Genomic DNA, 25,448 nt, shown 5'->3' on the forward strand with positions numbered 1-25,448 from the left:
AGAGGGAGCCCTTGGAGAGTGGTCCTCAAACCGCGCCGTGTATTTGTCTTTGATGCTGGCAGAGCTGTACAGGCTCTACAGGAAGCTCTGCACTGCTGGAGGACTGCTTTCAGCTGAGACACTGGACCCAGGTCCTATTTTTCCTGGCTCTGGTGACTGTCCAGGAGGAAGTGAGAGATCCTATGACACTTTTTGGAAGAGAAGGACCTGATCCCAGTGCTGTGGATAAAGTTTCCTGTCTGGCAATAAAATACGTTCAGCTCTGCGGATGGTATTAACAGGTGCCAACATCAGGCTCTGCAAGCTGTTTGTTAAAGCTGCAATAGTCCTCAGCTGGTCTAAGTCAGGAGAGCTACTTAGATGGTGTCACTACAGGAATTTTTCCCTCTTCCTTTGCTTGGAAATTATTTCTTTCCTTTTTGGTTCTAAGGTAAATTTGGCAGAATAGAAAAAAATTAATTATATCATTGAAACCTGCTTTTTTACGAGTCATGATATGAATCTAGTTTGGTGCAAAATAAAGGTTATATACAAGCAGTTGAACATAGGCTGTCTAGTGACATACATTTCTAGAAAGGTAATGTAGAACACCTAGAGCTAAGAAAGTTTCTGGTGCACAAAGAAAAAAAATCTTCCAGACTGACAGAAATAAATACTTTGAGAATCCAGTTACCAATGGCCATCCTTGAAAGAGGTATCGTGATAAAGGGGCGGGAAGGGGGGTCTGTGTCTGGGCAAGTTTATTTGTTGATTAGCATTTAAAGCATTTTGATACCTCAGGTGAAGGTCAGCCCATTGTTGTGTTTTTCCTTTTTGCAATTAGCTATAGGCGTTTTGTATGGAGCACAAAACATGAATAGCATCTCTTGAAATTAATACTGAGGTGGGTGGAAAGGAAGAACAAGAGAAACAAGCAGAAACTTATTTAACAGGCTGGTTGCTGAACGGTAGCAACGTGGCTTGACTCAAAGCATTACTGCTTTTAGCACATGATTTATTGCTAATGCCCCTTCCCATGACTGGCCTTCAGCCTTTGATGTCAGTCAGCTCTGAATTAATTACTTCATAATGCAAAGTGAAAGTGCAGCAGGTTTGGTTTATTCCCAGTTGCTTCCTGAAGTTGTTATGTTAACTTGCCTCGTCAGTGTTTGCTCGCTCTCTTACCCTCCCGCAAAGCACCTTCTCATTTGTAAATCCAAAAAGCTGGCAGGGGTGTGTGCACCCGTTGTGTTGCCTTGTAATAAATGCAGCCTTTTAGCCAGGGCAAGCGAGACTGATGTAGGAATGCAGGAGATCATATCTTGGGGGGAAAATCAATATTAAGATGTACAACTGCTCCCATGGTATTGAAAGAATTAGTTGATCTACATGCCAAATGACAGCCCCCTTGATAACAGGGATTATGTGTCCTGTCTTTCCAGGCTGTGCTCCGTTGGGGCTGCTCTCTGGGTCCCTCAGGCAGACACAATCTAATTAGTACAACAAAGACCAGGTCGATTTAAAAAAAAGAAAGGCAGGGGCGAGGGGGGGGGAGATGTCAGCGAGAAGCAGTCTCTGGAAAAAGTTGCAGAGGAGGAGCGGAAAATTGGGAATACAAGTTAACCGTCAGTTTGGCTCCACAGATGCTGGAAATTCAGACCCATCGGAGTATTACCAGACAAACCCCGAATTAGCAAGCGCTTACTGCCTTCAAAAGCACTCATTTAATCATGCCCTCGGAAAGGAGGGAGCTTAGAAAACGAGGCAGTGTTGGGCTGAGCGGAAAGGTGGCGGCTTGGACCCACAGCTGCTTATCCACTGCAGACTCACAGACACCTGCTGCAAAAGCGGCTTGTGAAAAAAATGCTTAATTACAGAAAAACCCAACAACCCAGGAACAAACAAAGAATCTAACACTTTCCCCCTTTACTAAATTATGCTTATGTGTAGACGGTTTTTTGCTTTTTGGCTAAGGCTTGGGCAATTAATCTGTACTGCCCATGCTAAACACGAGGTGAATCATTTTCCAGACGACAAGGTGAGGTTTAAAGTGGCCTCTCTGAGTGGAGAACTGGTCTCCATCTGCCACAGTCACACCAAGGCAGATGCACCCCACTGCCAACTGTGCACAGACAAGTGATTCTGAGACTCTGTAAGTTTCAGAGTTGTTTTAAACTTAGTGAGTAAGTGTCAGCAATCCACTCTGAACCCAGTATGCAGCCACCTCAGTTGGAATAAGTGCTGGGTTTTCCCTCCTGGGTGCAACTGTGATACTGGCTTTTTCAGGCGCTGTATCTGTTCTATTAGTGCATCCTATCAGCCCCTCAGCACAAAGATTCCCTGGCAGCTTTTGGTGAGAACCAACTGGATGGATGTGGAGTGAGTATGTCCTCAGTGGGTGTGAATTGACCTGGATTCAGAATAAATCCCCTCCTAAATGGTGATGGCATAGAAGAGAGATACTCATGCCTGACACTGGGCTTGCACATGACATTTTTTTGGTAACTTTTTGACAACAGGTGTTAGTACCTTAATATTTTCAGTCTTGGTTTGCTTTTAGACACACAGAGAGAGTCTTGATCTCTTCATAGAGTTCATGCAAGACAGACACCACAGCCCTGGCCTTTTGCAGTTCATTCAGAATCTTGTCTTACGGGTGGATCCTTGATTTATCCTGTCTTTTATGACCGTGCTCCTGAAGTTTAATTTAATTCATTACCAACACACCTGAAGTGCTTTGGTGGTTTGATCTAGGATTTTGACGCAGTTCTCCCTCCAAGGCAAATATTGCAATTGCTCAGCCATGCAAATGGGTGCAGGCATCTTCAGGCTGTATAATCTGATATACTTAGGGGACTGGATGGCTGCAGGAAGGCTTGCTCACATCTGGAAGTTGCTTTTTTCCTAAGGATCATGAGCACAAGGAGTTCAGGCATTCTTGCACAGCTCCCCACTGACCCTTGAGTTCATGTCATCAGACCCAATCTTGTTGTCTTGGCAAATACTCACACAAATAACAGCACTCTAACAATGGGATCTTTCTTTTCTTAGCCTCCTTCTCCCTCTGCTCTTGTCCCTTGCTGCCTCCCTCTCCTACACTGGAGATAGAAAATTTGGAGGCAGCGAGGATGAGATCATTGCTTTGCAAGGAGTGACAAGAAAACTGGCTGCATGATTTGGGGCTCTGCATAGCCTTTTCCCAGGGAGCAGATCTGATATTATTTCCCTATCCACAACTGCACAGAGACATCAGCACTTTGGAGACGGTGCTTGCCAGCTGCTTGGGGTAAGACTGTAGATAAGGCCCAGAGATGAGGAGCCATCAGAACACAAATGTCTAGCACAGACTTTGCATTCCTGGCTTTGCTGTATTTACTTACTTAAATCACCCAAGCTTATAAACCATAGTTAGCAAGGCATAGAGTCATTACCCATTCCAGGGAAAGGAGCAGCCTGAGTCATGTGGGGGATGCTGTGTGGGTCCACATTGCACTTTGCTTGAGCTAAGAATATATAAGATACATGAATTTATAAACAGCTTTTAGACTTGCACTACTCTTTAGTAAAAAGTTATACTGAAGCACTGGAACTGGGGGCTCCAGATTCCTATGGATTCCTGCATCAGTGCTGCTTCAAAGCCTCACTTCAGGCTTTGAAGCCTTGCTCCACACATACATTTGCTAGGATGTTCCCCTTCCAACACAGTACTTTTGTATTCACCTGGACCATCGGATAAAAGCCCACATCACCACACCTGAGCTCTTGCCAGCTGGCAGGCTGACCGGGTTGCATGCTCATGGATGGCAGAGCAGCTCCAAAACAGCCAGGTGTCTCTTGTATTCATGTTATAGCTCATCCTTTAGCAGAGGTGCTGAGTATGTGCCCCCCTTGTTCCTCCAGTCACAGTTCTCACCAGAACTGCAGGAATTTCCTGCACTGACCGTCTGGACTCAGACATGTTTTTGCAAGTGTGTGCTCTTTGTTTTCACAGAAATAGAATAAAAAACAAACGAGAAGAAGGAAATTCAATAAAAATTACATTTGGTAGACCCAGAAAAAAAATCGATTTTTTTAAAGAAAGACTACCATTTAAAAGCCCAGATGCAGACATTCCTTACTATCCCACTCCCACTGAAAGTTAGAATTGAAATCACCTAGGACTCAGTTCCTCATGTGTGTGTAGTTTGTTTTCCTTTATTAAAATCAACAACAAGAAGTCTGTCAGGGATTTTCTCAAACATCTTGTACAATAATCTACACCAACTTTTTCACGATACACTTTCTAGTACTCTGCTAACGTTTTGGTTTCTAAGACATTGGAAGGTCTTGGGACCACTTTTTGTTTGATATTTTGCCTGTCATGGACAACACCTGCTTAGCTGGAAATTCAGTGTACTCTTGCCAAATAACAAGAACTCATGCTTTGTTATGGGGTGCTATGGCATTTATATCTCTTGGAGAGGCACCATCTTTTGCATAATCATCAGAGCAAAATGTGGGCTGCTACATATTCTAGTAAGCACTTGTATCAGCTGAGGGCAAAACATTTCACTTCACCCATTTCTCTTTCTATAAAATCTTGCACTTTGATGTGTGATGCTTTTTTCTGAAAGATTTTGCATCAACACACTGTAAGCTGCTTCTTTGCATGTTGCAAGTTTAATTCCTTGCTCTGGCAGACTGTAATTGTTGATACAAGCTGTAGTAAATTACCATGTTATTTAACAATTACTTACAATGCATTCCCTGATCATTTGGTGCCTTGGGATATTGTGCCTAATTTCAGGTTTAACAAAAACATATTGTGGTCATTATGTCATTATGCTATGAGAGTATAAAGAGCAAAATAGAGCAAATCAGATAAAGTTGAGTGAGACTTAGCTGTCTGCATGGGAATGTTAGGAACAGTGTCTCTCACCCTTGCAGGCCACAAAGATAATTTCATGACTACTAAGTAGCAGTTGGTTTAAAAAAAATCTATTAGGCAGTGTCTCCACTCTCAGGGGAAATGTCTATCAGCAAAACTGATTAGAGATAAGGGTAAGCAGATGTCAAAACAGAAGACCACCAAAGAACTGAGGTCCTGAAGGGAATGGGGAGAGATCCAGCAAGTATTAAATGTAGGGTGGATTGCTGTGCCATGACTGGGGGGCAATCCTGCCCTCCTTTCACCTCCAGGGAGAGTTTTGCTGGAAAAATATTGCATTCTTTATGCTATATGGGAGAAGTCTGAGTTTCACAATCATTTTTCTGGGTGAATTTGTATGTGTGCATGTGGTTTGTTGTTTTGGCTTTTTTTCTTCCCGCAAATTGCTTTTTTAACCTTATGAGTGAATGAAAATTAGAAATGTTAGGGAGAACAAAGAACTGTGAGAGGATGTTCTGCAGAATTTCTTGCTTTTTCTGTATCCATGGAGGAGCCAAATTTAAATGATCTCTTTCTGTAGAAAGTACTTCTCCATAATACTTAGTTTTGTCACAGTTTTCACCTGAATTAACTCTCCAGTTATGGGGCTACATAAGGTTTAAAGAAAAGCCAGTAAAAAAGGTCTTATTGAAACTTCCATTGTGGGAGCAGATATGTGAATTTCAGTTGTTACTGAAAAAAAGGTGTAAGAAAATGTAGGCTTTTAGGAAGGAATTAATGAGAACATATCATTTTATAGGTCAAAAATAACTTTATATGTCAAATTATTTTCATGCATTGACATGAAATTTTTGATAGTATTTCACATCCACCCTACTTGTCCTTAACTTCATACATGTAAAATGTCAGGATTTGTGCTGGCCTTGCTTCCCTTGTCCTTCTCTGCCAGCCAGAGAGGACACAAATCACTGCTCTGCACTCTTTTTTCAGAGATATGCCCACATGCATTGAATGGGGCTTCAGGCAACCTTTGCTAGGTAATGGAAAAAACATTTCTACATCATGCATGTAAAAAACATTTCTACCATGCAAGGCCTGTGGGAGAGTTTTTCATAGAATCACAGAATGGTTTGGGTTGGAAGGGACCTTGCAGATCACTTAGATCCAACCCCCGCTACCATGGGCAGGGACACCTTCTTCTAGACCAGGTGGCTCAGAGCCCCATCCAACCCGGCCTTTTACCACTCAGCTTTGCTTCTCCATCAAAGAGATGAGACTTTTATGTCAGCCTTCTCATTTCTAAGGCACTCAGGAATGCTCCTCTCAGTGAAGCTCTCAGCAAGACAGGCCCCCAGCCAAAAGCTGTCATTGCTTAGGGCTGGGTCCAGTCTTATTTGTATATATTTGAACATACTGAGCTTTTTATTTTCCTGTTATTAGAGCAGCTCATTTTCTGCTTGGGTCTCCCAGCTACCTGTGGGGTATTGTACTTGACACCTCCAAGGCCTCCAGCATGGGCGAGGCAGGCAGTGTCAGGGCTGGAGGAGAGCCTGTCAGATGCCAGGCTGCCCTTGATGCAGACACTGAACTGACTGCATGCTCTTGCTGAGATGGGACAAACTCTGTGCGTGCACAGGATCTGCTGGGATGCAAGCAGGGAGAAGGATGCATGTGGGGAAAACTGGAAGCAGGGGAGCCCTAGATTAAGAAGATGCTACATGATAAGCTAGTTGTGGGACTGATACTTCAGGGAGATTTGCCCCTGTACCATTTGTAAATGACTTGTAGCTGCATCATTGTCCCCAGGCAGGAGGGGTTTTGCAGACTTGGCCTCCGTGCCTGGTTCCCTCCACTCCTCTTTGCGCCCAGCACTGAAGCAGGACTTTGTTATCTGATATGTGGGATGTTGGAGGAACTGGGACTTGTCTGGCAGTCCTGCTCCCCTCCCATGTGAACCTCTGCCTGCTTCCCATTAGCCGCTGCCTGCAGTGGGTGTGTTATCCTTACCCACCTGGCCTGGCACATGTCTGCCATCCTGTTCCTTCTGAAGAACACCAGGAAGATGAGCAAAAGGCTGGGTAAGTCCCCACCAGCAAAGGTAACCATATATATGCAGCCTTTTCCCTTTAGCCTTATCATGAAAGGAGCTGGGAAAAGTTAGGCAAATCCCAGGTAGATGATCTGTGCACTTTGACAGCAGCTTCGAACCTTCCACAGGACTATCTGCCTTCTTTTGCTGAAAGAAAGGCTAAATATTATTTATCCTGAAGCACTTTTTTTCTCCTCTGCCAGTGCTTGCAACAAGTCAGGGCGAATTACAGAGGCTGCCCTTCCCAGGTCATTCTGTACCTCACTTCTGCAGTATCCATGCCTGCATGGCACTTGTTTGATGTCTCAGGTATTTTTTTAACTGCTGACTTGGGTTTGTTCGACTTCTTGTTGTCTAAGATCTGGACCTGGGTTTCAGCATGCCTCTACCAGCCAGACTCCTCCTACCTTCCCATCTCCATGCTTCCAGAGCCATGCTGCCACAAGGGGAGATGTAACCTGTCTCCACAACCACTAGTAAGAAACTGGTTTTCAGAACACAAGTTATCCCTATCCCTCTGTGTCTGATACATAGGTGGGGAGAAGCTGTCCCATCCCCAAGTTGGTTCTTGGGTATTTCTGGCCCTTTGGAGGAAAAATGCCAACAAAAATAGTAGGGAAAAAATGTGCAAGCTAGAATTGGTTTTTTCATTTGTTGGTATTTTTCTACACAAAAATTCAGAGTTTCATCCCTGCTGCTGTTAGTACTAAAAGAGAAACTGATGAAAGCCAAAGTAGATTTGCTTCATCGGATACCATAACACATCATTCAAAAGGTGAGTTGCAAACAGTGGTTCTAATCTTATAACATTAACCTCTGCCACTCCTCCCCCCAAAATCCCAGCCACCTGGAAAAAAAAATCTGTCTTCTTGTCAAATAAGTGATTTTTTTAATTCATTGATATATCCGGCAGTGAAATGGATTTCCTTTTTTACAAGGTATGACAATTTTTGCTATGAAATATTTCCATTACAGGAGAGTTTGATTGATTTGAGAAGGGTCCTAGGTAGCAACAGGCTGGTCAAGAATAAAGTTGCCTGAACATTTATGTAGAATGCTGTTTCTAAGTGGGCTAATGCTGTTCCTAATAAGATTGTGTAATGTTTGTAAAACAAGTGCAATATTATATCACTTTTATATCCCTCAATTTGGCAAATACTCATGTTTTCCACTCTTCCTTCTGGGAGGAGTCGTCTATATGACCTGAAAAACTTTTGTCTTTCTTAATGACTCAAGTTGAAAGCAAACAGTACTGGCGTGTGCCAAATATTGATCTGATCCTGGAAGAGGCCGGCCAGCTGTGGGCTGCTCTCAGTGGAAGCTGTACATGGTTCAAACTGCCCTTTGATCAGGCATCATCGCTTCCTGTCTTATTTGTGAGCCAAAAATCAGAGATCTGCCCTCTGTGGGGAAAGTTGAACTGTGCCACTCTGCTCCTCTTTCCTGTGCTTTGTCCTGAACTCTTCCCTATGTACCTGGTCCTTCAGCAATTGCTGGATAACGAATCGGTTGCTTATTCTGACTTTTTTGTACAAGTGGAGAAAAATGCATTACTGAAGTGAGTGTCTCTGACAGATGCTGTACAGGATGCTTCACCCAGAGATATGACCTCTGTGCTGAGTTGTGAGGTATCCTTTCTTTTGAGCAATGCCCACTCTGGTGGAGCGCAGGCTCGGTGCAGCAGGATTGCTGGACAAGTCACCACAAAGACATGGCCTCAAAGACTCTCGGTGGAGAGTGCTGCTCACTTAGAAACATGAGAGGGTTTTCTTCTGTCTAGTGCTAGCACTAGGGAGCCAGGCATTCTCTCTCTGGTTTTGTCTAGAATGAATTGCTATGGCTTCTCCATCACCTGCGCAGTTGCCATAGTATTTTCAACTTGTCTCTAGAGGCAAGTCCCATGCAGAGCTGTTGCAGATCTTCAAGTCCAGTCCAAAATGTGGAATGGCAGTGGCATTTCTTGAGACACCCCATCATGTGTCCATGACACCCACATCAGTTTCCCCATTTTGCCAAGGGAGACAGACCCACTGTGAGCAGGATTGATGCCTGGTCCCCAAACCAAACTCCCCTTCCCTGCCTGCTTGGCCTGGCTCAACAGGGCCTGGGAGACCCCAAACCAACCACCTCGTGGTGCCACTGGGACTCATCACCTCTGTGTTTTGGATGAACAGCCCTGTGTGCATGTAGCTCATGAGCGATGGGTGTGGTCATGTGGGCACAGCTGCGATGGCTCTGCCTCAGGCTCCTTGCTGCCATGACCACAGGCTGGGACCAGCACCAGTATGGAATCACTGTTCTTAATTAGAGCTATTTTAGTGGAGACTGCATCTTCCATGGGAGAAATTATCAGGATTTGGGAAATGCCAGACAGAATCAACTGGAAAAACATGAATCTTTTTGTTGGCATTCCCACACCACGATTTTAATGTTTAAGTTTTTTCCCCTCACTCACAAAAAAAGACAGTTGATGCACAAAAAGCACAGCTTTAGCCCAAAATGGTCTGTTCTCTGTTGCAGTGGCTAAGTCCACTTTACACCCCCCAAGCTGCCCTAAAAGTGGTCTCTCTCTACGACACTGTGCTAGAAAGTTCTCCCTTTGTCTAGATTCTGCTGGTCACTGGCTCTCTCCCCCTCCCATCCCTTTTCCCATTGGCCCCTGTTATGTCACTCAACCTTGCCTCTGCCCCCTAGCCCTCAGACTATTGCTTTTGGATGCTCTGCCCGCCTTTGGGAGCTCTCGGGACAAACCCGGCGCAGGCGTTCGGTTTTGGGTTCTTCATGCCTCTGTTCCCTTCGGGCTGTTGCCATTAAACGCCTCGGAATTGCAGGCAGAGAGCCCCTCTCGCCTCTCTGTCTCCGGTTCGTGCACAGCCTGTGGGTGTGAGCGGCTGGGCGGCGGCGCCCACGCAAGCGAGGCCGACCACCTGCGAAGCTGAGATCGTGAGCACGCGTGGGTGCTACGAGAGCGCTGCCTGAGCGTGTCCACGAGGGACCCTGTGGGATAAACGTGGCATCGATCCGCCGAAGCCCTCTTTCCATAGTTCGGGATTCGCTGTTATTTTTAAGAGAAACTGGCTTTCCTCCAAGCTCATACGCCAGAGGCTGAATGAGCTAAATTTAAATACCAAAGCATTTCAAATGGATATTTTACATTAACAGCAATCTCATTTATTTTAGTCTAGTGTTTTCACATAGTTTTTCAAAGTTAAGCTAAACCCACTGTATAAGAATGAGTGTTTCATTAATTTTTATAAGAGTTATAAGAAGCATATGTTTTAAAGCTTCCTTTTGTAACATAGCGAAGTATACTGTAGACATATTTATTTACATAATGGCTGCATTAGAAGAAATTTTCATATGGAAAAATGCAGCCAGACCAAGTAATGGTTACCACAAAGTTAAAAAAAAAAATAATGATATGGGGTGGCAAGAAGCAGAAATAATTAAAAAGTGAAAGGAGTGGATGTGATGTTTTTTTTTTTGAGTACTCAAAGTGAGCACATTTCCACCCCTATCACAAAGCCAATGGAAGCACAGCATTCTACAGGAAACTTTCATGAGAAATCACAAAAAAATGTTCTGTGAAAGAATTGAAATATTTCACCTAGAAAACCAGGTCTTCATCTTAAAAAGGTGAGAAATGTTGGTTTTAACTTTATTATTCTGGTCTATTTGCTGTTCTTTTGTGTTCAGTTTTGGTTCAGGTTTCATTTTGTTACATGTAGCATGCACTGTGTATATAACATATGTAAATCAAGTGCTTTACTATGATATAGCAATAAATGAAAAGCACACAAATGTAAATGTTTTTGCAATAGCAAAACAAGAATTGACACAAAATAATCAAACCTCTTTTGATGAGAAAATTTGTGATATATCTTGGGTGGTGGCAAAAAAATGATTTTCCTGTAAGGAAAAAAGCCCTGCCAGCATCTTATCAGCTCAAAGTTACCACAGAAATTATTGAAAAGGGTTACAGCCAATAAACTACATCAGCACATCATCTTACTAGAATCAAGTCAGCAGCTACTATAACCTCCTTTTGTTTAAGGAAAAGTTTGAAAGGAGCCTCAAAATGTAATTTGTTTTTATAGGCTTTCAGAGCTTAGTAACTGTAAGCCTGACCTTAACAGGAATTTGAATTACCAGTTAAAATAATTTATAGAAGATGCACTAAAGAGGTTTTATATATATAAAAGACATATGTTTTCTTCTCTGCCTTGACTGAAGAGCTGTTGTTTTTGTAGGCATGTGTACTTACCTTTTGTGGGTAGTTTCATAATCTAAGCTTTTCAGCAAGAGGGTAGGTTTTTACATCAGGTATATATTTTGAGGAAAGCAGAAGTGTTTCACTTTATCTGAATACTAGAAGAATATCACCAAGATTTTGCTTTCAAAAAGCCTCTAGGATTGGAACTATTGTGTCCAAGACCAATTGGTCCTAATGTAGAACTGGAACCTGTTGTAAGCCATTAAACTGGAGCTAAACCCCAAATAATCTGGTGAGTACATCAGGAAAGCGGCAAAATTGACATTGCCCCACTGTTCCAGGGATTTGTTTCGATGTTGGGTAACAACTCTCTTGACTTCTCCCTGCAGAAAGTTGTGTAATGTCCTGCTCAGTGAAGGCATGCATTCCTCGAAGAGCGGAGGTCCTGAGAATGTCAAAAGCTCTTGAAAACAGGTCCAGTTTCCACTTTGCCAGACGCTATGCCAAAGACTGCTCTGAGAGCTAATTTTGGATAATGAGCAATCAGCAAGGGCAGAACATCCTGTAAGTATCTACAGCTGAACACTCTTAAACAAGATTGGGATCACCCAGAGCTTTTCTCCTGGGTGTTAATATGATGATTAAAGTTTACAAGAGGCCCATGGTTTTATTTTTGTCTTGTCCCATCCAATGGCAGCTAGGCAGGAAATCTGCTTTAATGCATCAATGTTTTTGGTCACCTATGTGCAGAATGCCTGACATGCTTGTGTAGAATAACTGCTATATAAATTTAGTCATGGTTGCTGTATAAATGGTGTTAGGCAAAAGTGTAGCAGGATACTCGAAAATGTAATTTGGATAAATATCCTTTTACTGGAACATCTGCTTTAGTCTGCCAGAGTGTCTTGAAGTACAAATCTTGTGTTGTATGTAAAATAGATACACTTACAAATGTTTGAAACATGCAAATGTGTGCTCTGTCACTGTAAGAAATACCTCCTCTGAGCTGGCAATGTCTGCTGACAGCACTGTATACTAGCAGATCCTGTTGTCTATTGTTATGCACGCTTTTCCCCACAAAAGTCAACATGAGACCTCCTACTTGCATGTTTTTGTATAAATTTCTTTGTGAGTGTACAGAGAACTGCCAACATTTGGAGGGCGGCCTACTCAATCAAATATGTAGGGTTGTTTCTTCCGCTTTCTGCTTCTGTTCTTTCTCACCTTTGTATTTAAAAGACTGTCTTGAACAGATAGGATCTTAAGTGAGTCTTATCAAGGTCAGAGCTTGTTGCTCTGGCATAGATTTGAATACGAAACTTTGTAGATATCTGATTCCCAAACATCTTTGGAAGCCATGTTTACCACCAATAGCTTTCCTGTAATTGTGGTCAAATTTCTGCTTTCTTTGTTTCATTTCCATTTTTAGAAAATTCATCCAATTTAGTTAAATCAGAAGCTGATTTAATTTAATTTAATCTACATTTAATAGGGTTCTGCGAACAATTTTCTTTGTTTTTTGGATTATGGTTTTTGACTATTGAGTACAAAGCTGAGAACAACTTAAGTTTCATGAGGATGAATTTATATATTTCCATTTTTCTCTCTTAAAAATGCTTCAGACTTATTTTTTAAGAAATTAGTCACTTTTTTTCCTTTTTTCTTTTCTTTTTCAGCCAGAAGAAAATGAAATCTCATGCCAATGGTAGTTTTTATCTCAGAGTAGTTAGAATGGTCACTGTCACCAAAAGAAATGCAGGCATGCAGAGCAGTTGCCCCAGCTGCAGGGCTAGGACATGCTTAGGGAAAGTTTTCTCTAGTTGGGTCCCTTGACCATGTTCCATGGTGTACAAAGCACCTGAATTTTTTTGGAACTGGCATTCACCTACATGTGGAATAGTTTGCCAGAGGTGTTTTTTGGTACCTCTCTCATTCACACTGTAACTCTTTCATACAGAGTGGAAAGCAACTTTAGAAACTACTGAAACATGATCTCCTACGTTGACCTATAATTTGGCAGTTTGAATTTAAACCTGTTAAATGTGCTCAAGTAACTTGATAGGTACCAACGGGCACTTTCTTTAAGACCCCTCTGGGACCTGAGGGGATAAATTCTTTGCCCACATTGCCTGGTTATAGGCAGGTGGGGGATGGCCAGCTCTGACTCATTTGTTCACCTGTAGGTGTGTATGTGCTGTTTGATATGTTCCCAGGGCACCACATCTGGGTTTCATTTGCTGGTCATTTGGCCTGGGTGTCCCATACCTTTATATAATGTCTGCCAGCCTTGTGCCAATGTCCCAGTGATCATGGGACATGTCTGTTGGTTGCCTATACAGGGGCAATTGAGTTGAGCTACATCTGTCTCCTGAGTCTTGAAGAAAACTATCTTTAATGTTGACAATTAGGGCTCGATTAGCTCTTTTTCTTTCTCACCCTACTTAATCTTGAGCAATGCAACTAAAAAATAGTTGTCTAAATTATTTTTACTAGCATGTATGCATGCATAATATAAGCAAAGGGATGACGCTACATCTTTGTGGGAAGGTTTCTGTGGGCAGAATTGCAAATAAGTAAGAAAACAGCATATTGGAAAGTATTTGTTATGCCATTTTCCCAATTAGGTTTAGAGTTGTAAATATGAAGGTCTTCTGTATTAACTGCTGAAATTCTTTGTGTAAACATAGATGGGTGTGGGGAAGAAAAAAACACAATCAAGAGACTTATCTTGGTAAACAGTTTCAATAGGTGTTCTAGAAGAACTGCTGAGACAGGCTTCATGCTCAGATCTGGGTTGAATCACCAGGATGTGAATATATTCACTTGGGTGGGTGATACACTTGGGCCTGCCGTTAAGCTCAGAGAGAACAGAAACAAAAGGAGAAGAAAGTTATTTGTTTATCACAGAAAAAGAAGCAAACATTTATGGGATGTCAGCTCAAATGCTGAACTTGCTTGATGATTGGATAGTAAGACTTCAGGGCAGGGACTGAGTTCCTCCAATTTTGTGCCTGCAGTGCCACTTGGTTCTCAAGTGATCTTAGTTTTATAGGCTATGTCCACTTCAAGAATATTGCAGAGTGAGATTTTTATTTGAGTTTTTTCTTTTGCTGCTCACACTGAAGATGAAACTATGATGAGAGTCTGGTTTCCAGAATGGATTTACTTTTGATAAACTTCTGGTATCCATAAGCAGGATCTTGTCCACTGTGTTCAGTGTGGAGAAGGTCAACTTTCCACGTGGTACCCCTCTCTACATTTTCCTCAGTGGTGAGTCAGCTTAAGGGTTGACTCATATATACATGGCAGGAAAGAATGAAAAAGACAGAGACCACTTTCCAGTGGTACCCAGTGACAGGACCAGAGGCGATGGGCATCCATTGAAACACAGGAGGCTCTGTCTGAACATCAGGAAACATTTTGGTCATCAGGTCAGTGAAGGTGACCAAGGACTGGCATGAATTGACCAGGGAGGTGGTAGAGTCTCCATCCTTGAAGACAGTCAAAATACAGCCAGATACAATCCTGGACAACTTGCTCTAGGTGACCCTGCTTCAGCTGCAGGGGCAGACCTGAGTGGTTCTGATTTTGAAATAGCTCAATTATCACAGATTCTGGATATATTAATCTCAAAAGTTCAGAAACATGCAGAAATCTCCTGCAATTCTTGAAGGTTCATTGCACCTTCTAAACCTGAGAGTGTGTTTGCTTTGCTGTGAAACACTTATTTAGCCCTTTTCTATGAACACACTTGTGGTTTGCAACTCTGAATCATGAAGAATGTTCATATGTTTTTGGGTCCTTGTACAATAGCCACAAACACCGATAGTTATTAATGGTCTAGAATGGCATATAGTAAAAACATGAAAAGTGAACCCAGAGGGAAATCAACCATTAACTTCAGAAGCAGAAAAGCTTTTGAAGTTGGAAATTTGCTAGCTGTGGAAGCTTCATCAGCTCCTTTTTATTTACAGTTTGGTCTCCAAATGTGATGCTGGTAAAAGGACAGAACAGCTGGAAGAGAGTGATTTTCTTGCCAGGTCCATGGACCTCTGATTACAAACACATGACTGCATGACATACAAAAGTGACAGGGTTAGCAAGCATGTTATGCTGAAGGTATATCACCATTTGTAGAGTTCTGAGAGATGAAAACACAAATAATGAGCACTACAGCAAAATTTAAAAAGCCAGTCTTTGTAGCTTTTATTTGCACAGAAGAAAATAGCACATCACATTCTTCCTTGGTTTCCTAAATTTTTCTAATAGTGCAGATTAAAATAGATGGTGCATGGGAGTCTGTGTGTATATGCACACAGTGGGTGTGTAGACAAATACAGATACATGTGCATATGATATAGATGTATGTGCATATGAACGTTCATATACCTGCACGTATTTCTATGTTACCAGTACATGCAGAAGGCTAGTCACACTCTCAAAGCAGTGCACAGGACTTGGCCCAAACTGTCCTGCATGTGTGAAAGAAATAGTTTATGATATATCAAAGAAATAAAGAAAAAAAGGCAAGCAGCCCATTAAGTGAAATCCCAGCAACTGTGGCAGGATTCATGCACTTCATTGCTAGGTAACCTGCATTGCTTTTCAGAATGTTCAGAGTTAATATTCATTAGCTAGCCATAATTTTTTAAATATATAAAGTCAAACCCCATACAATTTAGACTACATTATTTTCCTACATACCTTTCAAAAAGCAAGCAAATAATAACAATAAAATAATAACTTGTTCTGTGACACAGTGAGAAATATCATGTTAGTGGTTTGTGTTGCATCAAGGTGTGCACTGAAGTACACAGTGTCTCCTGTCCAGCTCCCACACTGCCATACCAGCAAAAACCACACAGAAGTGTGTGGTTATAAAGACTGCACTGCAATATTTTTGCAACTGCTCTGCTGGACAGAATGATATGTATTTTTCAGTAATTTTATATGTCTGAAAGAATAACAGCCACTACAAATTTGCACACACTCCATTAATTATACATTTTGGATTTTGAAGGCAGATAAGTTACTGCTTGATTTTCACGCCAAATATTTTGCCATTCAGATACATTTCTCCCAAACATCATTATGTCATTTTCACTTCTATGTTACAGATTGATATTTGTAAATTCAACGGTATAGGAGTTAGATTTGGTGTTGAATTAGCCTAAAACTAAATTGGAATCACCTGTGCCCAAAGTTATTTCCAAAAACATAACACAGTTAATAAAGCTATTTTAATGAATTGGTGCTTAATTAAACAGTAATTTTAACAACAGCATGAAGTCCCTTTTTAGATGCTGTTTGGTTGAAGAACAAATGGTATCAGAGAAGTTGCCTCTTCAGAGTATAAATAAATGTAGCAAAAGCAGAGGCCAATGGCAAAGAAAAAGGTCATCAGGAGTCTGTGAAATCAGATGTGGAAAATCCTACTTTTATCTCCCCCTGTTGTTAGTCACTGCTCTCCATCTTTCTACCTTCCCTGCACATTCAGCAAGTGCCAGATCAACATTATCCAAAGGATTTTTCCACTTACATCTATTCTAGCCGACAGGGATGACGACAGCCCGTTATCTGTTGCTGCAGATCCAAGGAGCCTCAGTCAGGCATCCTGCGGCGCTTGGGTTGATACGAAATGTAGAGACAGTCTCTTGGTCTGCCTCAGCGCAGCTGCAGCCTAAATACATGTCACGTATCTCACTCCCCAGGCAGCTGCAGAAAATGGATCATGCCAGTGCTCGCACACCCAGCACCCACCATTGGCACCGATAGCGCCCTCAGCAGTGGGGTGCAATGGAGCACCTGCCCCAACAGACATTGATTTCTCAGTCCTAAATCAGCACTGCTGGTACTCTGCTGCTGGTGTTACCTTTTAGCTAATATTTGAGTTAAACTACCAAATAAGTTTAGGCTGATTTACCAAATCAGTAGGCTGATTTTAGCATCAGTGGTACCTGGGAAGAATCGAGGTAAAATTATCCGTACCATTTGTTACATCTGATCCTAGATGCATGTTGCTAATGGATACATGTATTTCCTTACTGGTATCCATACTGGTATTTCAAGGAAAATAACCATAACCACAAGATCTGCTGTTTGTTTGAGGGTTTTTCAGTTCTGGTGGTGCTTTCTGAGTTATTCCCATTTTTGAGTTTGTGGTTTATATTGCCACATCCTCAAAAAATATATACAATAAGCAAAACACCCTCCCCTTGGAAGCCATTTATTTTCCTTCCATATGCACATCCCCATGCTTACTTATGCTTATATTTAACATAGATAGAGTAGGTAGGGAGATAGACGTGAGGAAGAATGTTGTGTTTTAAAGTCATTGGAGACAGCAAAGTTATGCTGCCTCTCTTTAGTAATAACAAAACAGTGCTTATAACTCTTATCGAGCAGTCTGCGCAACGTCTACATCCTTTCACTAATTTCAACAAACCGTCCCAAGGAGTGGGAAGATTAGCTGTGGGGTTGTTTATTCTTGGTGGAGTTATGGACATGTTCTCCATGAGTGAGAGAGAGAAGGAAAATAAGATCTTGTTTGTATCTATCTGATCTGTTCTGAGTTCTTGCAGTGGGAGAGAACAATGCCAAGAGATTTAGGATGCAAGCAGATGTGGTGCTCTTCCTGATGGTGTTTTCATATTAGGGGACTTCACAGCCCTTTGTTCCCTGCAGCCAGAGAAATGGTGGGATGAGGAATGTTATGGCAACTGAACAACCACTTCTTTAAACATCCCACAAAACCCCACAGTGTCCTGTATTACGTGTGTGACAGTTAGTGCCTGTAGTAAATGCATGGACATTAATTGCATGATAGGCATTAATAGAAGAAAACCTGTTAGGATTCTTTTTTTTTTTTTTTTTGCTTTTAGGCTCAAAAATTTACAATTTCCTGTCTTTCAGAAATACTGATTTAGTCTTCAGAGCCTGAATGCTCATTGTGGAGTTTTCATCATGGCAGGAATAAAGGATATTGTACACAAGCATCAGGATAGTAGTTGATCTCTGTATCTTTTGTTTGATATGTGAACTGAGAAAACAGAATGAAAAAATTTTCAGGATTAGCTTTAACTTAAATTAAATGGAGATAATGTTCTTTGTGGGTTCTAATTTTCTCTCTCTCTGCTTTTATGTGTGTGTGGGTATGTGCACACATGCACAAACACAGGTTCTTTAGGTGATCTTTGCATGATTTTGGGGGGCATTATTTTATAATTGAAAGAGTGACTTGGAAACAAAATTTTGTTTTAAATTGAAACAATTTTTTAAAAAAAACCCTTAAAATTATTTTTGTAAAATATGTAATTCAGAAAATTTTTCAGCTATTTGGATCCATTTTTTTCTGATCTTATTAGCTAAATTCCACAGGGTTTTATGGATAATTTTGGTTAATGTATGATTGCAAGTTTCAGTAACTCCATTTGTGTGAAAACTTTACTAAGACCCACCATGGGTAAGGATGATAAGGATGATAGGGAATTAACATCTGTCTTTTCCATGACAGATCTATAGACTAGTCAGTGAAGGATAACTGAATTCAGCTTTCAGGTCACAGGGGAGATGACACTACAAAAAGATATTGTAGACTATATATTGAGGGGACGCTGTTGGGAAGCAATCTCAAATTAGAAGTTAATAACAAAAAAATTAAAGAAAATGGCTTTTTTTGCTGCTAAACCTGCTTGCATAGATTTTCCCCTATGCACAACTTGGTTTTCCAGTTCTGCTTTAGGTGCACTACCCAGTAAATAAAACTCAGTGCAAACTTAGCCACAGCCCCATCAACCAAGTTATGCCAGATTTTTGCCAGTGAGCCTGACCCCATGGAAACTCCACCTATACATGCACACTTGTATAAGTATTTGGTATTCGTGTCTGGAAGTTATAACAGAAACCTTTGCATTTCTTAGTCTTTTCCCTCTCTGGATTTTGCCAGCAAACAGCAGTAGGCTAGCAGCTCTACATGGAATCTCCTGGCCAGCAGCTCTCACCAGGAACAAGAGTCCAAGGCAGGAGCTTCAGAAAGGTTAGGAGTTATTTTAATTTTTTTTTTTCTTGTATTGCTGAGGGAGTTTGTCTCAGTCGTGTTTATCTGGTGTGGAAGAGGAAGCTTGCCGGCAGCATGATGCATGGGCGGCGAGTGCCGGCATGAGGTCATGGCGAAAGGGAACAGAGCCCGGCTGTGTCGCACGAGCTGGGGAGGGAGCTGATGTGGCGCAGGGCGGCCACTTTATCAATTAGGTAATGTCTGGGGGAGATTGGGGGGAATTTCATTACATTGTGTTGGGCCATGCTGCTGATGTGTTACCAAACATCTGCGAGGGACCCTGCAGTTTCTTGGGCAGTGTGGGCTCAAGTGGAATCTTTCTGCCATGACTGAGCAGAGGGAAGGGGAGGGAAAGGGGAAAAGTGATAACTTACCTCCAAAACAAACTCCAAGAGAGATTTGTCTTTGATGGACTTCCCATTGAGGTTTGGGGGAGATCCTGATCTGTGCATTGTGTGATGGAGATGGTGGGATGAAATGTTCATATGTGCTCAGCTATCCCAGCCTGTTGCACATAGCCTTGCTGAGCAGCTATCTTTGGAAAGCCCACTAAGACCCTTTGTAAAGCCTTGAGGATTTTTTTCCCCCACTTTTACCTTTTGAGAAAGATCAAAAAGCCAAGAGATGTGTGAGAAACAACATGGAAACAGTGGTGCCAGCCTTCCCTTTAAAAATGGAAAACTAGTGATTTGAAAAAAAACTTACCGCTAAGGGCCAGCTCGACATTCTGATATCTCAGAGCCACCATAAATAAATGACCTACTTCTCCCAGTACTCCCATCAGGAAGGCCTGTAAGCAGTCCTCCACTCACTCACAAGACGACGTGTATCTCTCAGGGATGGTGCAGTCGCCATGAGCCGCCCCACTGACAGAAAGTGTCAGGTGTCCGCTCACTGAAGAGTGTGCCCTGTAGATATTTCTAACTTTGAAATCACAGCTGATTTTTCTAACCTAACCTCAGGGGAAACAGCAGAGGTGTAGAGTTTACCCCCTGGTTCCCCATCCCAGTGAGCACTGAGATCGCCAGGCTCCCTGCCATATGTGTTGAGTCCCAGCAGTGTTAAACAGTGCTTCCCCAATATGTGCAAAGCAATGTGCCCCCACCCGAGAGGGTAGAAAATTGCTTAAGTTACACATTTTGTTTCTGCCAGCACAAGGACGACACGTTTTCCCTCCCCCAGAGTGCCAGTGAGCACCCAGACAAGGGGGAGCAGTGTGCCTGGGGGGCTACACAGGGGCTGGTCCTGCGCCTGCCGAAATTCAGCATAAATCAGGATTAGTGCTGTAGCATCTGGGGAGCTGCGCCAGCAGGGAGCTGACGCGAGAGGGAAATCAGGCCCCGTGGAGCAGGCTTCCCGAGTGACATGTTTATTCCTGCCAAGCTCCCATCTTTTATCCCCTAAACAGAGCAGCCTGGTAAGCCCCTCTAAGTCTCTGGTATGCTATACTGATATGGGAGCCCTGCTCTCACTCTGCTGGAAAGCAATGTGGTGGAAAGGGACCAGGACTACATTTTGGCATCATCAGCCAAGGCCTTCACTGCCCATTCAAGCACCTGGAGGTGTCCTGCCATGGGGTCAGCTTTTTTTCAGACTCCAGATGCTGTCCGCAACCTGCTGATGGAGAGGGAAGGAAGCAGGGGAGGGCAATGGAAAACTGCTGATCGGGGGAAATGCAGCCCTCTTCGTCCTCCCTCCTCCCCTTCTCGCCTGGGAGCAATTGATTTAGGAGCTTTTCTTAAGTAAAATTTTCATCACGAAAGAGCTTTCTTCTGAGAGTAGCTGAGAAATTGTCTCGCCCCCTCTCTCTTATTTATGTACATATATGTGTATGTTTCTGTTTAGGAGGAAGTGCATTCCCTGACCCAGGTGGCAGGTACTCAGACTAAGGGGTTTATTCACTATCCTTGCCTGGAAAACAACACACAGTTGTTGGGCTTAAGGTGTCACAAAAAATGATCAAAGCATCATTGCCAATATCTGAAAATTTCTCATTATGGATTATAAGAAATAATAACCTTGACCTTTCCTTTGAGTCTGGAAGGAGTGCTTAGGAGACAACAAATAGGATTCCTAATGTTTTCAGCATTAGAATTTCAATAAAAATCAAGTAAATCCACAGGGTAACAGCTACCCTTAAAATCCATGGTATTACTGAGATAAGTTTTGGGTTTCTTCTGAATCCATGCTCATCTTTCTAGACTTTAAACACAGGATATAAGAGCTGTGTCCTGCTTCTTGCTCTTGTGCATGGACACCTGGGCAGGGCTATTCCGAAGGGCAAAGATGTTCCACCAAGATATTGAGGGACTCTACATCCTCTCCCATGGAGTGTTTTGTACGATCCAGGCCTCAATGCTCTGTGTTGCACCATGATAATTAAAATATATTTCTAAAAATTCCTTAGGAAAAAAGTGTCTCCTGTTTGAAAAAGAAACAGGTCAAACTTATAAGTGAGTCCAATTCTACAGAATGTAAAAACAATCATATTTTCTTCAGTAATTGGGGAGGTCTTGCCACACATAGAAAATTACCCTTGATCACTTCTGGAGACTTTCAATATTCAAAATGGTAATAATGAGATACAGAGACCCTACCCTGAACTAGACATAGTAGAGCTTACAGGAGTTTTCATTAGAAAAATCCCCATATAGAACATTTGGTTGTTTTCTCTTTGGTCCCACAGGAAAATGAAGATAATTTAGACTGTGGTAAGTTCTTCTTTCCCTTACCTTCTTGTGGTTTTCCAGCATTAGTCTTGGAGACAAGAGTAAAAACATATGAAAACAATTTTTTCCCTATTTCATTTTATTTGTTAATTTTTTTTTCCTTGAAAGAAGTCTCAGGGTATTAATTCTGATTCCCTGAAGAGAAAACATTTTAACTGTTCAAAGAAGACATTAAAACTGGAAATGTTAGTTTCTTTGTTGAAACGTTATGTGAAAATTTTATGTAATTATCTGCTTTTCTAGATTTACAAAAAAAATCAAAGCAAAGACCTGCAGAAAGGCAAGAGTATCTTTAATTAATACCATGGAATGAACACCTTTCAAAATACCAAGTAATTTCAGAGCTTTTGGAAGATGACTTGTTTAACTGAACAAAGAGTATTTCCTGAAAGAATTCATTGTTGCTTAATGCCTGATTTGTAAGGAAAGCATGCTATTGAAAATGGCTTAACTCCAAGATTTATGTACAAAACACAGACAAAAAAAGTGCCACTTTGTCAGTAACTGCTATTTTAAGAAAAAGCAGTAGTACCTAGTTTATACAAATCATTCTGCCTTTGTAGATGATCATGTAAACGTATTCTACTTTTCGTAAGAGTTTAAAGGAAGATGAGATTTAGATATCTAACCTATAGCTTTCCTAGAAATGAACTATTTAACAGCTCTTTACTAATGCCTGGATATTAATACCAGGAGATATATGGAACTATTGCCCCAAATAACAGTCAGGGATTTCCCAAAGCTTGGAGCCCTCCTTTCCCTTGTGTAGGACAGAATTAGTGGCAGTGGTGTTGTGACATCCCTGTATAGCCCTTTGACTGTAGCCTGTTGGGGTGAGCAAATGCAGGTTTGAAGTGCACTTAGTCACTACTTTGTGTGTATTTATTTAAAATGATACTCTTTTGTAAACTTTCTTGGCAGTAGAGTCATTATTTGAACTAATTTAGGAGATTAAACATAAAAGGACCGTGATACAGCAGTTCACTAATGAGAATCACGTTAGGGGAAGAGTCTGATCTTCTTTCATGATGAAGTATTAACTCCTTGGGATATCAGCTGCCAGAAAACAAACCAGAAGGGACTGCTGGGCTTCTCACCCAGCCAGATGTTGACTGAGACCCCAGGGACCAAGAGGACCGAAAAGAGACTTGTTAGAGGGAAGTAATAGCATTTGGGAATGGCAGTTCAGGAGATGGATGATGGTCTAAAAGGCTGCCTAAAAAACATCCAGGAGTAGATACATATACCTTTGGCATGGCTGCACAGGCAGGGAAATGATTTTTTTCCCAAAAAATTGTCCTCTTTCATATCAAATTAAAAATCAATATTAATGCCTGGATTCAAATACTACATTCAAAGTTTGGAATTAATGGAGGTTTCTAAAGTTGTACAGAGAAAAGAAATCATAAAGTAGAGAAATTTGGGGATTTGTACATTTTTTTGAGAGATCGGCCAAGAGTTCCTGTGTTTCACAATAAATTTGGTTCTATTTGAAATTTTCTTCTCTAAAAACTCTGTCAGTAGACCAGAATCAGTGATATTTTCCCTATCTCTGCCCTCCTGGAACCTAGGTTTCCTGAAGAACGTCTTCCACTTGCAGTACTCCCATGTTCCACTGCAAACTCTTATATTTGATCTTTCCTTGCAGACTACAGGAGCCATGTGGACTTGAGAAACACTGCTCACAATGATGAAGCTGAGTCACAGAAAGGTTTCCAGAATCTGGATCACAACTGGCTGTGCTCTGGGTATAAGAACAACTTATACAGACATCTCAGAATAAATGTTTCTTCATCTTATTGCACAACATTCAATATGCATTTTGCGTACACGGAAAGAAAGAAAGTGATACAGAAGCAGCTGTTACAATAAAAAATTTCTTGTTATCTGCTGCAAGGGAAGAGCTTGTGCAAGCCCAAAAACGTTCCCATCACTGCTTCCTTGACATGATTGCTTCTGCTCCCAACCTGGTGCTGCTTTATTAGGAAGTAAATAGAGATTCCTCTGTGTCTGAGGACAGCTGTGAGCTAGAATTTACCAAAATGCCCTGCCAAACCCGTGTCCCACCTGACCCAGGAGAAGGAGTTTCTGCTCCACATGTCTGCATCAATACCCATCACCTGTAGGAAATCTCCCATCCAAAGAGATGGGGAAGGCCCTCCCTGCACAAGTGCTGGCCTGGAAGAAAACAAGGCTATAAGAAGCTTGTGGTGAGCAGCCTTTGTCTTAGCCTTTGCTGAGAACAGCTTTTGGTACTCTGTAGAGCTGGATAGCGAGGTATCTGGCACTTGCTATGCACAGGAAGTTGGTGTGGTGGGTCCATTTGGCCCTTTTGGATAGGAGCAGCATGAGTGACAGCAGTAGGTTTGCTGGGCTCCTGCTTGCATGGGACACTGTGGTTTATTGTGTACACACCTGGTGTATGTTGTCCTTCTGTGCTGTTATCACAGCTGAACAGAAATTGTAACACCACTGTGTTACTATTCTTGGTGCAAATGCTAATGGCCACCTAAGTCTAGAAACGTAAATAAGTTGTCCATGAAATGCTACATTCCGGCTGCACTCAGCAATGGGAAGCTGTCTTGCCTCCAGCCCTCTAATTAGTGTGCTTATGAATACTCAGTTTAAGTTGGGCCTTTTTCAACCTTACTTCAGTCAAATTAAGTCTTCTTAAGTTATATTTTGTACAATGGAGGCCTGAAACTTCTGCTGATCCCTTGCAATCTGTGTGAAGCTTGCTGGTGGTAGGTAGGACAAGTGTGAAGTTATTTATTTTCTGAGGTGGGGTTGTTTTTTTTTTTACCCTAAAAAAAAGCTAAATTTCAAGAAGAGGATAATATATTCCCTTCTTTCCAGAAATTCATGAAGTCTTTTGCCTTCCTGGCCATATCAGCCCCATGCCTTGAAATGCTTTTGCCTATTGGCTTGTGTGTGTGCACATACTCCTGCTGCAAATTTTTGTGTGTGCATATTTATATCTTGGTGGCTGTGTTGCCAAGGAGCTCTGAGAGAAAGCAGAGCTGAGATAACTTCTAATCCACCTTTCTGTGATAATGTGGCGCAAAGTGAAAAAAGCCAGGGGTCTTTCTCTGCTCTAGGTTTGGTAGACTGGGGCCTTTAACACGCACTTGGGACTTTGCTCTTTCTGTCTCAGGGTTAGTGCTTGGCAGGGGAGAAAGCAAGTATCTGGGTAAATGGAAACTGTAGGCCTTTGCTTGAGGGAGACTTAGAAACGGAATGAATGTTTCTGATTGGGTCTGGGCAGATGGCCACTGTCCTGTTATCTGTGCCTTCTATCAAAGTGCTCTGTTTAGTTTTCCTTGTCCATCCTTTTGGAAAAGGAGTCACAGAGTTGGAGGTGTGTGAGTCCTGCCTGGGCTGCTGTTGCTTTCCTGGTTAAGAAGAGGGATGGACATAAAATGATTACCATTCCTCAGTAGTTTTTCAAATGTGGAAGTCCCTGTCCTTAGTTTCTGTTCCCCTGGAGGATCTCTGGACTGTCTGCAGCTGCAGCA

The 25,448-nt window shown here is 42.0% G+C and overlaps 1 long non-coding RNA gene across 3 annotated transcripts in view; it reads left to right on the plus strand.

Annotated features, from left to right (window-relative positions):
- LOC108446802 overlaps positions 1-25,442 on the plus strand; it is a 52,000-nt gene extending 26,558 nt beyond the window's left edge. The window contains exons 3-5 of one of the 3 annotated variants that reach the window (XR_001862104.1): positions 11,538-11,712; positions 19,068-19,183; positions 23,582-25,442. This is a non-coding gene — a long non-coding RNA (uncharacterized LOC108446802). Of the gene's footprint in view, positions 1-9,865; positions 11,713-19,067; positions 19,184-23,581 lie in introns of those variants that run through there. The other 2 variants (XR_001862103.1, XR_001862105.1) reach the window with 2 other exon arrangements.
- Positions 25,443-25,448: the final 6 nt, after the last annotated feature.

This window comes from Corvus brachyrhynchos, unplaced genomic scaffold (genome assembly GCF_000691975.1).
Source record: "Corvus brachyrhynchos isolate BGI_N302 unplaced genomic scaffold, ASM69197v1 scaffold94, whole genome shotgun sequence".
Classification (NCBI taxonomy): domain Eukaryota; kingdom Metazoa; phylum Chordata; class Aves; order Passeriformes; family Corvidae; genus Corvus; species Corvus brachyrhynchos.